The 7,353-nt window shown below is 40.4% G+C and overlaps 1 pseudogene; it reads left to right on the top strand.

Moving 5' to 3' along the window:
* Window positions 1-2,040: 2,040 nt before the first annotated feature.
* Window positions 2,041-2,519, top strand: LOC116556997 (annotated as a pseudogene).
* The last annotated feature ends 4,834 nt before the right edge of the window (window positions 2,520-7,353 follow it).

Here is a 7,353-nt window from a genome sequence, read left to right as displayed (position 1 = left end):
TTAAACTGAGGTTTGGTTGATTCCAGACAGGCTCTAACAAGCTTTTTAAAGTCTTCAGGTGAATCTTCATAGGACCACTTAGTTTGGGCAAGAAGGACAATGGTTCCTGTACCCTTCATCAGCCCTTCACTGCAGGTTCTGGCTGTGTTCCAGATTATTCTCTTGCTTCTCTTTGGCCACAAAAAGCAATTACTCTGCCAAGTGCCTCAGTTCTTCAGACTTTCTAGAGAATGCCACAGCTATTTCCACCAACCATATGTGGCTATCCTAAGAGTGGCTGGGGTACGGTGGAGGAGAATGTGTATGTATGTATAGGGACTTTTATTCTCATCTCTGTATCTCTGTAAGCTGTCCAGACAGGTCCACAAGTAAATATATAATCTAAGGTATAGTGCACTTGAATACAAGCCACTTCAAAATAAATCCCCAAGGTGAATTTCACCCCCACCTCCCATCCTCAAACATATACAGGAGAATGCTGCTCCCAATGCCCCAAGTGGGAATTCTGACCCCAACACTGAGGGGACTCATGTGGTTCCAGCTTATGTTGGTCTCCATAGCTAGCCTTTCCTACTGAATTTACAGTTCCCATTTTGTTGTGGGCTAGATTCTCCAAGAGTAGATTCTAAGACTAATTTAGTGTGTATGATGTTCATTGAGGAGTCCCTTGGTATCAGCACCTGGGAAGGGAAGGGAAGGAAGCAGGAGTATGAAGCAGGAGAAGTCAAACTGTGATGCAGTCCCAAGGACAGACTTGGCTGACTCCACAGAGAGCTCAAGAGCTGGAATGGCCCTTCAGAAATGTCTCAACATGGGCCAAGATGGCTAGACCTTTTTCTCCCACATAGATCAGTTATTGTGAGGAAACCCAGGCCACATACAAAAGCCATGTGTACCAGTTCCAGCCAAAAGCCTCAGCTGAGGTCACAGCCAACAGCATGCATCCACCTGCACATGTGCATGAAAACACCTGTGAGGTGACTCCAGCCCTGGCCAGTCTGACTGCAACCACATGAGGACAGTCAGCCCCTAGATCCATGAGAGATAATAATAACAAATAGACAGTTGTTCTCTGCTACTAAGTTTAGGTGGTTTGTTACATAGCTATAGATACCAGAACACTGAAGGATCCTCCTGAGGGGGTGAAGCAGGTTTATCTCAACATTGTCTAGTTACAAGCACTAATTGTCTTCAGACCTAACCATCATCTCAAAGTTCCCTTCAAATATTTCTCGAAAAAACTTTTAAATTCTTCAAAATAAGGTCATAAGTCCAGGTGCAGTGGCTCATGCCTGTAATCCCAGCACTTTGGGAGGCTGAGGTGGGCGGATCACTTGAGGCCAGGAGTTTGAGATCAGCTTGGCCAATACAGTGAAACCCCATCTCCACTAAAAATAGAAAAAATTAGCCAGATGTGGTGGCGCATGCCTATGGTCCCAGCTACTCAGGAGGCTGAGGCAGGAGAATCGCTTGAACATGGGAGGCGGAGGTTGCATTGAGCCAAGATTGCGCCGCAGCACTCCAGCCTGGATGACAGAGTGAGACTCTGTCTCAAAAATAATAAGATCTGCCATTATCATTCCTATGATGATTTTCTTATGGTATATGGCATACATATATTACCCTGAGGATACTAAAAAAAAATTTCTTATTTTCTGTTAAACACATCTGCGCTATACTACAAAGCCAGGTAGCTGTATCCAGTGGGATACTGTAGTTTATTGTTTTACCTTCTGTCTGTTCACATTTGCTATTTCCCCATGAAGCCTTGCTACAGTAAGTAAAAAGTCAATCACTTTAAAGAAAAAAAGGTCAATTAATACTTTAAAAAGGGTTTTTAAAAGAAGTTTTCTAACGTTAATACTTCATAGGTGATTTCATTTTAAAAATTGATTTTGAGGACAGTCAGTATTGGGAGGGGCTTGAATTTAAGCCAGGCATTATGCTAGACACTGACTGTTTTTGAGGAATTGATATAATTCCGTGAGGCTAGAGTGAGCAAATAAAGACAACAGTGGATCTTTGCCAGCCACTGCCGAGTCGGGAAGGGGCAGAGGCTTGGGTGCGTTCAAGATTCAGCTTCACCCGTAACACACCGCCATGGCCGAGGAAGGTATTGCTGCTGGAGGTGTAATGGACATTAATACTGCTTTACAAGAGGTGCTGAATATTGCCCTCGTCCACGATGGCCTAGCATCGTGTGGAATTCGAGAAGCTGCCAAAGCCTTAGACAAGCTCCAAGCCCACCTTTGTGTGCTTGCAACCAACTGTGATGAACCTATGTATGTCAAGTGGGTGGAGGCCCTTTGTGCTCAACACCAAATCAACCTAATTAAGGTTGATGACAAGAAACTAGGGGAATGGGTAGGCCTCTGTAAAACTGACAGAGGGGAAGCCTCGTAAAGTGGTTGGCTATAGTTATGTAGTTGTTAAGGACTATGGCAAGAAGTCTCAGGCCAAGGATGTCATCAAAGAATACTTCAAATGCAAGAAATGAAGAAATAAATCTTTGGCGCGCACACACACACACACACACACACACACACACACACAATTAATTAAACTAAAATAAAATAAAGGCAAGAGTGGTCGGAGATGAAGTTGCCCAGACAGGAAGAGGTCAGATTATGCAGGGCTATTGTAAAGATGCTAGATTTTTGAAGTACTTTCCACAATTCTGATAAAAGAGAAAAAAGAAAAAAACCCAAAATGGAAAAACAAAATAAAAGATGCTGGATTTTATTCTAAATAAAAGGGAAGCCATTGAAGGATTTACACAAAATAAAATTTTTTAATTTGCATTTTTAAAACAATGCAGTATCTATTGTGTGGAACATATAAGGGAGACAAGTTAGGAGGCCATGGCAGTCACCCTAGGAGAAATGATAAATAAGAATCAGGAGGACTGATGATTGATTAGATGTGGAAAGTAAGAAAAATGAAATTAACAAGAACGATTCCCAACGTTCTGGGGTAAGCAGCTGGAAGGAAAGGCAGAAAGAGAAGTGGAATTGGAGGGGAGATTAAAGTTTTAGTTTTAGCCATGTTTAAATTCAGATGTCTTCCTGAATGAAACTATCAGGAAAGACTAGTTGAACCCCAAAGAGAGGTATGGGCTGGAGGTGAAAAAAAAGGTTCAATCCAAATTGCAAATGTGCTCCTGTGTTTTTTGTTGTTTAATCAAATACTTTTTATTTATTTTAGCATCTTCAAGTAAATATTATTGTTCAGCTTTGCAGAAATGAAGAGGATATTGCTCATTTGTAAGATTACTGTGAAATGAGTGCAATCCGGCTGACAGTCGTGGAGAATACTGTAAGTCTATCTCATTCAACAGAATAAAAACAATGATGGCACAGAAACTGCCAAGATGAGAAACACAGTCTTTTTTGTATCATTGTCTTTCTAACAAACATTTATGTCCTTATCTATATTTCTTATTAGGGAAAACTTGCTGCCATGTTTACACCTAAATCACATCAAAGTTGTGCAGCATTTAAAAGCTGTATCAGGGTGACACAGGAGGATAGCTTGAGGCCAGAAATTCAAAACCCAGCTAGGCAATATAGTGAGACCCTGTCTCTACAAAAAGTAACAGAATTAGATTAATTTTGTTATTTAATTAAATAAAAAATTATTTAACAAAAATAATGAAATGCACCTATAGTCCTAGCTACTTGGGAGGCTAAGGTGGGAGGCTGAGGTATGAGGCTTGCTTTAGTCCAGAAGTTTGGGGATGCAGTGAACCATGATTATACCACTTCACTCCAACCTGGGCAACAGAGTAAGACCTTGTCTCTTAAAATAATAAAATTAAAATAAAATAAACTTTATCAAAGAGATCTTTAGTTTTATAAAGTATATAAACATAATTAAAAAAAATAAATTTGGATTATCCACTAACTACAGCCAGGAAAGAGGTAGTCCTATGGATCTTTAATAGCTAATGAGTTCATATTTCTTTTCTTCCCCAGTAACAGTGAGTGAGTTCTGAAGCCAGCTTACACAAGCCCATGAGAGCCAAACGTACGCGTCTCTTTCCAACTCTACATTCATTGATGTCCGGCTGGTAGCTTGAAATCGGCTATGGGGGGAGTATTTATCCTATAGAAATCAAAAAACACTTCAAATCAGTGCTTTTTGTTTACCAGAATATATACCTATATCTCTTTTCTCTCTTGATTCCTCTAATTAAAAAAGAAAAGTTTTCATGGAACACTTACTAAAAAGACCAATTTATTTTATTTAAATACTCATTTCCAAACTTGGGGAAGCATAGAAACTTTTAGGAAATGCTATTTGAGTTTTACATCTTTTAGCTGGAGGAGTCCAGGTTGAATTGATATATTATTTATTATTCAAACCATTACATAAAAGTAAGATATCTCAAATTATTGGGTTTGTAGTAGAACCATTACCAAGCCCGGCATTTAGATTTCTGGTAAAGATAACTGTCAGCTAATAAGTATTATAAATGACTATGTAGCTCTAAAATTAGGACCAGAAATCTAAAAACTCTATATAAACATCAATTAAGGGATATGTGCTTTAAGACCTACCTGGTATATTTGTAGAGGGGCAAACTCAAGAAGTGTAAGTTCTTATTGTATTTGTCTGGATACCCAGAAATAGTCCCTCTGATGTTTTCTGAGGACAGTGTGATCAGCTCAATCTTACAACTAGTTACATTGTTTTCAAGAGATCTAAGCTATAAATGTGAGGAAATTCATTTTTAAATTTTTTTTAATTTTAAATTTTTTTGAGATAGGGTCTCACTTTGTCACCCACACTGGAGTGCAGTAGTGCGATCTTGGCTCACTGCAGCCTCGACCTCTCAGGTTCAAGCGATCCTCCTGCCTCAGCCGCACAAGTAGCTAGGATTGCAGGTGTGCACCACCATGCCTGGCTATTTTTTGTAGAGACAGGGTTTCGCCATGTTGCTCAGGTTGGCCTTGAACTCCTGGACTCAAGCAATCCACCTGCCTTGGCCTTCCAAAGTGCTAGGATTATAAGCATGAGCCACCTATGCCCGCCAAATTCGTTTTTTTAAACACAAATCTCTTAATAACACTTAAAGACAAGTCTTAAACTGAAGGTTATTGGATCAGGGTTTTTATGTTCAGTTCTCTACCATGCCATACTCTAAAACAGGATTTTTAAGCTTATGGGTTTGCTATGGTTTGAATGTGTTTCCCAAAATTTCATCTGCTGGAAATTTGGTCCCCAGTGCAACAGTGTTAAGAGGTGGGATCTTTGGGAGGTGATTGGGTCATGAAGGTTCTGACCTCATTAATGAATTAATTCATTCACAAATTAATGGATTAATGGGTTATCAAGGGAGTGGATTAGTTATCACAAAAGTGGTTCCATAAATGCTCAGTTCAAAGAAAATGCAGCTGTCTGCTTTCTGAAGCAGAAATGAATAGGCCTGTTTCATGTCATCTGAGATACAATATGGCAGAGAAATCCCTTTCAGTGGAAGAACTCACAGGTTCCATTGATAGTCTTCAGTGGTAAGAGATGATGGTATTCTATAATTGGTGCAAGTGGAATGACAAGTGAAGGGGGATACTAACAGAAAAAGGATTCAGGTAAGATTATATTAGAAGGCAAAGGAGACAGCATTATTAGACATTAAGGGTGAAAAATGGAAAAGTTTGATTAATGGAATACCTTCACAGTCAGGCAGATAGAACTTTCACTTCCTTGAGATAGCCAATCTTGCATCTCCTACACCTAGCATAAAACCTCAAAGGTATTTGTTAATTTTTTTTTCTTTTGAGACAGGGTCTCACTCTGTTTCCCGGGCTGGAGTGCAGTGGTACAATCAGGGATCACTGCAACCTCTACCTCCTGGGTCCAAGCAATCCTCCTACCTCAGCCTCCCAAGTAGCTGGGACAACCAGTACTGTATGTACCACCATACCCAGTTAATTTTTTTTGGTTTTTGTAGATACAAGGTCTTAGTACATTGCCCAGGCTGGTCTTGAACTCATGGGCTCAAGTGATCCTCTTGCCTTGGCCTCTGAAAGCACTGAGATTACAGGCATGAGCCACCATGCCCAGCCCCATCATGTTTTTAATCAGTGATTATGACAGAAATTAGGAGGTACTAGTCAATCATTTCATGATATGCAGTGTTACGGACTGAATATTTGTGTCTCCCCCAAAAATTCTTTTGTTGAAGTCCTAACCCCAAATGTGATGGTATTTGGAAATGGGGCCTTAAGGAGGACATTAGGATTACATGGCAGACCCTCATGATGAATTAGTGAGTGCCCTTATAAGAAGAGATACCCAGAGAGCTTACTCCCTCTCTCTCCATCTTTGAACAAATAACAGGTTATGTGAGTGAACATATAAGGGAGAAGGTAGCCTTCTTCAACCCAATGGGAGAGCTCCCACTGGAAACCGATCATGCAGGCACACTAATCTCAGATTGCCAGCCTCCAGAACTGTGAGAAAATAAATTTCTGTTGTTTAAGCCACATAATCTATGGTATTTTTTTATGGCAGCCTAAGCAGACTAATGCACATAGTTTTCTCATTTTGTCAGGGTTTGAATTCAATATAGTAAGAAAATTTTCCTGTTTCTAGGACTCTTGTCAGACACTGTTGGAGTGAAGAAAATTTTTCGAGATGGAGTTTTACTCTTGTCTCCCAGGCTAGAGTGCAGTGGTGCAATCTTGGCTCACTGCAACCTCCACCTCCCAGGTTCAAGCAATTTTCCTGCTTCAGCCTCCAGAGTACCTGGGACTACAGGCGTGTGCCACCATGCCTGGCTAATTTTTGTATTTTTAGTAGAGACGGGCTTTCACCATGTTGGTCAAGATGTTCTCGATCTCCTGACCTTGTAACTGCCCACCTTGACCTCCCAAAGTGCTGGGATTATAGGCCTGAGCCACCATGCCCGGCCAAAAAATTCACCTGTACTATTTTAGGGGCTCTGCTTGCTATGTTCTTTTGAAAACATGAGGCCTGTGGTTTCATGTTTCTCAGTCATTATGCCTCTCTCACCTCTCCTTTTGCAGAATAAAGGAGCCTGAAATAAAAATGCAAGAACATGTCTGGGGCAAGGTAATATGACCTTACTTGTAAGTAATTTCCCCCTTCTTAAGAACCAAACGTTTCTTTCTTTGAAGGAGAATTTGTATTATTTTTATTATTTTTATGTACAGAAAACTCAACAGTGTACACTGAACCCAGTTTAATGGCAAGTTCTTTCACCTTTGCCTTTTCCAGCTTGGCAATGTAAGCCACAGATTTGGGACCCAGGATATTGCCTCCCCAGTGATGATGGATCTCATCATATCTGTTGCTATAATTGGTCTTGATAGCTTTCACCAGCTTAGC

This window comes from Sapajus apella, unplaced genomic scaffold, assembly GCF_009761245.1.
Source record: "Sapajus apella isolate SASKATOON/1434 unplaced genomic scaffold, GSC_monkey_1.0 scaffold2, whole genome shotgun sequence".
Taxonomy (NCBI): Eukaryota; Metazoa; Chordata; class Mammalia; order Primates; family Cebidae; genus Sapajus; species Sapajus apella.
This window is presented reverse-complemented; position numbering and strand designations above follow the sequence as displayed.